The sequence below is a fragment of the Fukomys damarensis genome, unplaced genomic scaffold, assembly GCF_012274545.1.
Source record: "Fukomys damarensis isolate Sample0158 unplaced genomic scaffold, DMR_v1.0_HiC HiC_scaffold_18, whole genome shotgun sequence".
Lineage (NCBI taxonomy): Eukaryota > Metazoa > Chordata > Mammalia > Rodentia > Bathyergidae > Fukomys > Fukomys damarensis.
The window spans coordinates 526,546-535,672 of record NW_022900930.1 but is presented as its reverse complement, the minus strand read 5'-3'; the positions used below and the strand labels follow the sequence as shown (position 1 = coordinate 535,672).

The 9,127-nt window shown below is 39.1% G+C and overlaps 1 pseudogene; it reads right to left on the bottom strand.

Annotated features, from left to right (window-relative positions):
- Positions 1 to 6,113: 6,113 nt before the first annotated feature.
- Positions 6,114 to 8,465, bottom strand: LOC104857293 (annotated as a pseudogene).
- Positions 8,466 to 9,127: the final 662 nt, after the last annotated feature.

The window sequence follows — 9,127 nt, the reverse complement described above, 5'->3', positions numbered from 1 at the left end:
GGCAGGAAGATAGAGCTCAGCCTGGGAAATGTAGCAATTTAGTGAGACCCTATCTCAAAAAAAAAAAAAAATTTAGAAAAGGACTGGGAATGTAGGTCAGTGCAAAGTCACCAGGTTCAATCTCCAGTAAGGCAAACAAAAACTTTCATAGATACTACAAAAGCATACTATAAGTATCCTACAAAATTTAGTATTAATTGATTGATTGATTGAATATATATATTCAATATTTTGATATATATATGAAAAAAGGAAAAAAGTGCTCAATTGTTCAGGCACTCATAACTAGAAGCAGAGCCAAGCTTTGAGTCCAGTACAGGCTGGCTCCAAACACTAAACTTTTTCTCTTCCACCTGTGGTTTTCTTTTTTCCTTCCTTTCTTCCTCCATTTCTCTTACTTTCCTTCTTCCCTTCCTTTTGTCTTCCTTCCTCCTTTCTTTTTGAGAATCCAATTTTTCACCTGAAATGATATACAAAACCTGAATTCTAACAGCATACGTGAACAGAGTTTTTTTTTTTTTTTGCTTTATTTATAGTAGTCAAAACTGGAAACACCCAAGAAGCCAGCCACAGATTCCTAAACTGCAGTGCACTCAGCTCAGCCATACACAGGGCACCGTACTGTTGTGTTCAAACTAGAGTACATCTCAAGTGACCACGCAGAGTGAAAGAAGGCAGGTGCAGAAGACTATGTGCTCCATTCACATGAGGGTGTAGAAAACGCAAATGGGTAGAGGGGTTGGGGGAGGCAGGGGAATGGGGAAAAATAAGAACCACAATATATCATATCAAGGTACAAATTTCCAATGATGAATGTCACCATATTGTGTACCTAAGTTTACTAATAAACAATTTTTAAAAAGGCAAAACCAACCCACAGTGATAGAAAGCAGGCCAATGGGTCCCTAGGCAGAAGAACTTGTTTCAGAGTACCTGAGGGGATTTTGAGGTGCAATGCAAACGATTCTTTTGTGGATTTGTTAAAACTTAGTGAATCACACTCAAGATACATAAGTACATCTTTATTACATTTAAATATACCTCAATAATATCGGAGGTTTTTGTTTTGCATCATTTTGTTAGTTTTTAAAACAGAGCTTGCTTTCTTTTCAGGAAGGGGTATCGTAATTGGCTGCAGTCATAGTAGGACCTTTCTATCCACCTGAGTTAGCGTGGGACTGCTTAGGAATTGTATATCTTCCTACCCACAGTCTCAGCCACCTCACACAACCATAAATACTACCCAGGAAGTCTAGGCTTTGTAAAGAACACAGATCTATTAATTTTACAGTAAATTCCTTCAGTGTTCCTCCTGATGGGTGCTTACTTTCTCTTTCTTTTTTTTTTTTGTATCAGGTATTTTTTGATATTAAATTTGGGCCCATGTGCTTCAGAACCACTGAGCCAAATCCCTGGCCTTGGGTGCTTACTTCCTGTCTTCAGCAGGAAGAGGCGTCTGGTCCAGTTTCATTTTCTGTAATGTAAAAAAAAAAAAAAAATGGTGATGGATGTGACTGGAGCATGTTTGTATTAAGTAGAAGAGAGATTGTGTGTGCGTGTGTGAGTGTGTGTGTGTGAGTGTGTGTGTGTGAATGTGCATTTGCTTCATGACACTTGGGTAAAGGGTTGGTTTCCCAAATCCACTGACCACAGGTCATCCACTCACTGGTGGGATGCTCAGCATCCATTTTTATTACTTTTTAGGCGTACAGAATTCCACAAGTGTTTACCACTGCAGAAGGTTTAAGTCCATCCTGATCACAGTTGGGTGTGCAATGCCCAAGTCAGTGTATAAAGGAAGTTCTCTTTCTTCAACTTTTACAAAAGGTAATCTAGAGTTAACCAGTCAGCTTTTTTCCTAGTGTCCTGTTTCCTTGTTCCCACCTTATAAGACCCACAGTTTTGTTATGTTGAGTGGGACCTCTCATTCTATTTCAAACAAAATGAAGGTTGCCCTACTTGGGAACCACAAATAAGTCAATTGGATTGATAACTAAATGTTTTGTAATTTTATTTTTTGTGGTCTCTTTTACCTTTTATTTTTCTCTTTATTTATATTTTGGGTTTCACACATACTAAAAGATATTTAAACTGGTGAGTGACTTACTTCACTTCACATTATAATCTCAAGGTGCATCAGTTTTCCTACAAATGACTCAAGAGTTTCTTTCTTTATGGTAGAATAGTACTCTGTTGTGTGTAAATGCTACCTTTTCTTTATCTGCTCATCTGTTGAGGGACATACAGCCTGCTTCTGAGACTTAGCCATTATGAATTGTGCTGCCATAAACACAGACTATGCATGTATCACTGTCGTATAATGTCTTTAACTCTTTCAGGAAGATACATCAAAAGTGGATAGCTGGATCAAATGGAATTTCTAGTTTTTGTGTTTTGAGGAATCCGTACTGAGTTTCACAGTGTTTGTACTACATTTCTTTCCCACCAACAATATAGAAGGGCTCCTTTCCCCTGCAATCTGGCCAGCACTTATTATCATCTGACATCTTGATGATAGTCATTCTTTCTGAAATAAGGCGGAATCCCAGTGTTTTGGGGATCTAATATTTTGACTACTTTATATATTCTTTTTTTTTTTTTTTGATACTGGAGATTGAATTCAGGACCTTGCACTTATGAGGCAGGCACAGTGCCACTGAGCTAAATCCCTGGCCCTACTTTATATATTCTTGATATTAGTCCTCTGTCTGAGGAACAGCTGGCACATTTTTTTTCTATTCTATCAGTTGTCTCTTCACCATGCTGGGTGATTCCTTTGTTGTGCAGAAGCTTTTATAATTCGATATGATCCCACTTATTGATTCTTGGTAATTATTTCTTATGCAATTGGGGTTCTGTTCAGAAAGTCCTTGACTATGCCTTTGTCTTCAAGAGTTCTTCCTATTTTATCTTCCAGCAGATTGTTTCTGTTTTAATGTTGTGGAAGGAATTGGCAAGTGACACACAGAGAGGCAGCAGAATGGAAGTAAAATAACAAACGTTTACTCCATCGATGGGAATCGATGACACCTAAGATTGTGCCCTGATTGATCCCCTACTGTATTACAACTCCTTCTTTTATAGGGTTTTATAGCCTTGATCTCATTCAGTTGGTTACATTGCATTTTCACAGTTCACATTGCTGATATTGAAAACATGGTGGTAAGACAGTTGAATTTCAACCCAGATGCAGTACTTGGTTAGGGGAAGTTACCTTTCAGATATATTTAGTTATCTATTCTAGCTAAGGTGAAGGGAGCGTGTTTGGTCAGCAAAGCTAACAATGTTTCTTTTCATTTACAAAAATTTTGAGGGAGACTAGATGCCTCCAGTGCCAGTTAATTCTGAGCTAAACTGAGCGAAGGGCAGAACTTATCTTACATTGTGACATTTCCTAGGTTTTTGCTATTAAAGTGTTCTTTGTCATTAATAGTTAGATCTTTGATCTATTTTGATTTGAGTTTACTACATGGTGAGACATATGGGTCTAAGTTAAATCTTCTGCATGTGGATAGCCAGATTTCCCAGCACCATTTGTTAGAGTCTGTCTTTCCTCCAGGATAAGTTTTTGGGCCCCTTGTCAAATACCAGGTAGCTAAATGTGCCTAGAGTTGTTTCTGCATCCTCTATTTGGTTTCACGCCCCCACCTTTTTTTTCCAATACCATGCTGTTTTTTAGCATAATTTGAAGTCCAGAATTGTGATGCCTCTTAAACTTGGAAATAGCCCAATTGCCCACCTACTGGATTAAGAAGATGCATTTTTTGTTTTTATAAAACGGAGTATTACTCAGCCATAAAGAACAAGAAACTAGAGATGCTTATAGATAAATGGATGCATATTGAGGCCATACTCTTAAGTGAAATTAATAAGACATACATGTGTAAATACCAAATAGTTTCTCTGCTATGAAAAACTAAAAATGTAACTAAGGATCAAAATGTATAATTGATATTGTATAATAGAAAGAAAAGGGCTAAAAGAGTGGGGAAAGTGGGAGGAGTGGAGGAAAGGTAAGAAGGCAAAAGAAAAAATATGAGAAAAGGAAAACATGGAAACAAAGTCTTTGTAAACAGGAAAGGGTGGAGGGGGTGAAGGGAGGGCTGGGGAATGGGGAAAATAAGAACCAAGTAGCCATGTAAAGGTATGAGATCCCACTGATGAATGTAATTGTATTGTATACCTAAAATATACCAATAAACTAAAAAAAGTTCAGACTGTAAATTCTGAGAATATTCCAAAGTTCTAGTATGACCTCGCTATAACAGAGAAGCTGTCTGCCCGACAAGACTCACAAGTAGTAGGGCTATTTTATTGGTCAAAAAATGGTAGGATAATCAGTATTAGGCCGGATATAAGAAAGCCAAGGTGTTTGGTTAAAAGTACCTAGACAAGTGACTGACAGTGAGTGGTTTGTTTTTCAGGACACATCTTAATCTTTCTAAATGTGATAAGAAAATGACTTACACATTTTATCAGAAACAAATGATACTCCCAGAAGGAGATGCAAAGTGTATGAGGAAAAGATTCTGTCCTGAACCAGGTTTAGAACCGTTTTCCTCTTCCATTTGTAAGGTTTTTCCCACTGCAGAGGAGAGGAAAAAGGACATGCAAACTGAAATCATGGCCGATCAAGGAGCCTCCCTGGGAGGGAGGGGTGTGTAGAAGGACATTTTCTTGAAAGCATTTTATTTCCCTTCAACTCATTAGTCTCTTGTTAAAGGAGGATTTTTGGTTTCTCTGAAGGAAACAAATACTTAGAAAAGAACTGCGCTGGAGATTCAGAAAGAGACTTGCACATCCAAAGCAGACACAGTGAAGAGCCGTGCCTGTCATCAGAATTGCCCTTTAACTGTGCCAGCATCAGGCCTCTAACTCAGACCAAGGAAAACAGACTCTCTGGGCCTGAAGCCCAGCTAGTAGGGAGTCTGAGGCAGGAGGGTCTCAAGTTTGAGGCCATCCAGGACAACTTAGTGGCCCTTTCTCAAAATAAGGTTTAAAAAGAAGGGCTGGGGTGTAGCTTGTAGCTTTAAGGTAGAGTGCTTGCCTAGCATGTTCAAGACTCAGCACTGCAAATCAATCAATCAATCAATCAATCAATCTCTGGAGGGAGAGGAGTACATTCTTTTTTCTTAAGTTCTAAATCAGGGGTCCTCAAACTTCAGCATGCTTCAGAGTCACACGGAAGTTTTTGCAAACACACACTGATGGTCCAATTCCTGAAGTTTCTGATTCAGTATGCCCAGTGCAGAGCATGGAAATTTGTACTTCTAAGGGTCCTGAGTGATGCTGATCTAGAAGATTCCAACATGAAGAGTTAAGAACCGGTGTGAAGAAGCAAGAACTTGTTAAAGCTATACTCCCTGATTTAGAACTCAAGTAAACACAGAATGCAACAGTATTACTTACAGCCTGAGTAGTCTATATTGGAAGTGGTTCTGAAATAGTCAAAGAAAAAAAAATCAAATTATCACTTTTTAGTTCACCCAGGACATTTACAGGAAGGAACAGCAGAGTAGTGTCTCTCAGCAGAGGTAGTTACCAGTGCTGGGGCAGGCAGCCATGTCTGTAGTCACGGTCTGGATGGCTGGCCCCAGAAGAAGCTAAACTTCTGTAATTCACTGAATGAGGCAAGATTCTAGGTCAAGGTAACCATCAGTCTGAGAAGAACGGCAGACAAAGAAGGCCAGATGAGGGCCTACAAGTTACCAAGACCACTTACGTGGGCTCACACTGGGCTGGGTGTTGATAAATTTAGAAATTTATTTATTTTAGATAATTTCTCCAAAACATGGAGAGTACAAATATAAGCACTCTATTTAAAAAAGCAAACACAAAAGATCGGTGTAAACCCAAGATGTTTAAATGCTTCTGTTTTGAATAAATCAATTCAGAAGCAATACAAGTTTGTTCCCAGGAACTAACACATCCCTTGTCTCTATGAAGAAAAATTAATCCTAAAAATTTACACTGTTTTTCAGTATTTAAAAACCTAGAGAGACCCCTCATGTCCAGTAGCTTTAAAAGGTAAGCTTAAAGACTGTTTGCTGTAATCAATGTTACCAATGTTGGCCAGGCCTGTTTAATGTATACACAGGGAAAATACACCCACACTATAATTTCCTAAAAAATAACTAAGAAGTAGATGTAGAATATGTAGAAGGGGAAAGAGAATTCAAGAAGTCCTTCTCCTTGTAAACTTTCATTTCAGAATCATCAAAAGCAGCCCCTTGCCCTCATACTCCTTTAAACTTTGCACTACACAGGAAATTTTGTTTTCAAATCCACTTGTGTAAATGCCTGTTGGCCGCTGGGTTCCTTGTTCCTATCCGCTTCATGGGTCCCATTAGTACTGTTGCTCTCAGAATGTCTACTTTCAGCAAATGCTGTACTGGCAGCCTTGTCAGGATTAGACACTTTGTCTTAGAGCTCATAATCTGCTTTGCTCTTTTGTCCTCCAAGAAGTCCAATAGCTTCTATTTTATTTTTGTTGTTGTTGCTGCTGTTCAAAACTTTACTTGGCTGTGTATTTCCCCAACTTTCATGGACACTTCTTCATCATCATAATTTTCAGCTGCACCCCTTGCTTCCTCCTCATCCAGTGGCTCTGGCTCACCCACTGCACACATCTGGTCAACCACAGAATTCTTGTCCGGTTCTAAGCTGCTGAGGTCGGTGACTTTAGCAGAAGCAGTGTACTGCCTGCTGCTAACTGTAATGCCACTGTGCATCACAACTGCAAATAAGCCATAGCTGTCGTTGGTTGGCCTTGTGCTCCATTCTTCTAGAGACAACTTAAGAGGTGGCATTAAATTAGTGTTGATCTTGGAAAGCCCTCCTCCGTAACAATCAAACTCCAAGCCACTAGCAGCAAAGTACTTCAAGTGAAAGGTTATCACTTCAGCCATTTTGTCAAACAGAATACTTTGTTCAGCTTCAGTGTAATGATGGCAATTTTCACAGAAATACTTTTATATTCTCTTACAATCCTCTCCACTGAAGCAAACTGTGCAACTGCCCAGCTCAAGGTCTTCATTTCTGTTTTTGGCTCCAGAAAAATTTCAGAAGTCTCCTCTACTTTGGAAAGCTCATCTTCTTGTACTGGTACAATGATGCCCTGGAAATCTTCTCTTTTTTCTGTTACACTTTCACATTCCAAGCAATAAGTCCTTAATACCAGCTGACCTTGAAATAATTTTTCCACCAGTTCCAAACCAATTTGCTCTGTGCCTTTGCATATGGGTCTAACCTCATGAACATCTATAGGTCTGATATTTTCTGGAGATTCAAGTCCACAGCCATTAGTTGTGTCTTTGCTTTTATACCTTCCCAAAATCTTTAAGCTCATACTCATTTTCTTCAGATTGTCCTTTGGGTCCTTGGTTTGTTGTTAGTTTTCCCAGACTACAGAATTTAGAAAGAATGCTGGGCTGCTTCATTGCCAGTTAAAAGTTTATTTTAACTCTTGATTTCTTCTGTGAGAGTGTTACGCTCTCATTCTCAGAAACAAACTTGGGGATTACTTTAGGAGGACTCTGCAGTGTATCCCCAGCGGCTTTTCCTTTTGATCTAGTTTGTCTCTGGTTCTCATCTAGTGACGGGTGTTCCTTGGAACCTTTCACTTTTTTCTTTGTGTTACCAAATTCAGTGTCACTTTTTCTTCTCCCATTCCCTTTTGGAGGTTTTCTTTATAGTCGTCAGAATTCTTCATACTGACCATTTTCCAAGCTGTTAATGCTACTCACTTCCTCTTTCTGGTGAGGTTTTGCTCCTACCTTTGTAGATAATTCTGCCACATTTTTTACTTCTTTTTTTAGGAGTTGGCGTGTTTCCTGACTGTTTCCCAGAATACAATGTAATATTTCTGTGCATCGTGCTGTAGATATCCTTGTACACAGGGCTGAGTTCCCTGAGTGTGTTAGGCAGTGTCTCAGCTGCGTACAAACTCATCAGTGTATTTCTCTGGATTTAGGAGGAAACTGGCCTGAAGCTGTTCCACTGAAATGATTAAGGACTGTAAACTGCATATAAGTTCATAACTTGCCAGAAAATCTTCTGTGCAGTTTCTCTTGTCTTTCTGATTGGCTTCATCCTTTCACACTCAACTTCTTTGAAATAATATTAAATAAGTGTTTCACCCCAGATTTAAAACCAGGACAAAAATACAATACCTGAAGTATACTATTAAGATAACAAGTATTGCCAAGATTATTCAGTCCCACAAACGGCAGCAAGTTTTCTCTCTTTTCACAGTTTATAGGTGGGGACTGTGCTGCTGGAACAACCTGGTCAATTTCTGGTCCTCTATAGTCAGAAGCTTTTTCTTCATTTTCTTGAGAGTCTACAAAATCTAAGGCTCTCTTAGTTTCCTTTTTCTGGGAAAACTTCAAGGAAAGTCTGTTTTTCTTAGATGGACTCTCCGTCGAGAAAAGCCCGTCACTTTCACTAGGTATGACACCGGGCATTTTCTTTCCAAATCCCAAGGAGCTGACAGGAATCTATAGAGGGCAGTTGTATAAGCAATTTTACCTGATCGTGGCCCTGCCCCGCACGCAGGCAGCCACGGAGCCCTTCCCGCCCTGGCCGTTCTCAAATCCCCCGTGGTCCTGCTCCGCACCACCAATGCGGAGGGAACTTTCAAATACAGTAATTTAGAAAAATAATATATTTTCCAAACAAACTTAATTTTGAAATAGGGGATTTTTTTCCTTTTTTTCATTAAGTGTATTGGTACATATTAGGTGTACAGTATGATGACATTCATCATTGGGAATTTGTACCTTTAAGTGATATATCTTGGTTCTTATTTTTTTCCCTATTCCTCTTCCTTCCCATTAACCCCTCCACCCTTCCCTATTTACAAACATTTTGTTTCCATTTTTTTCTTAAAACTTAGGGAATTTGTAACAATGGCACATCTAATGGTGACAACTGATGTCAGCACAGTGAAATACGACACCAGGAAGGCTAGGGTGTCCCTCCAGGGTGCTGCGCTTGCCTGGCACAAGTGAAGCCCTGGACAAAAAACTAAAAAAACGACATGAGAACATTTCTACTAAATACAGATATATGGCCTTTTAAAAATTTGTACCCATTTGTGTGAGTGAATAGCCAAATGCAATTTAAA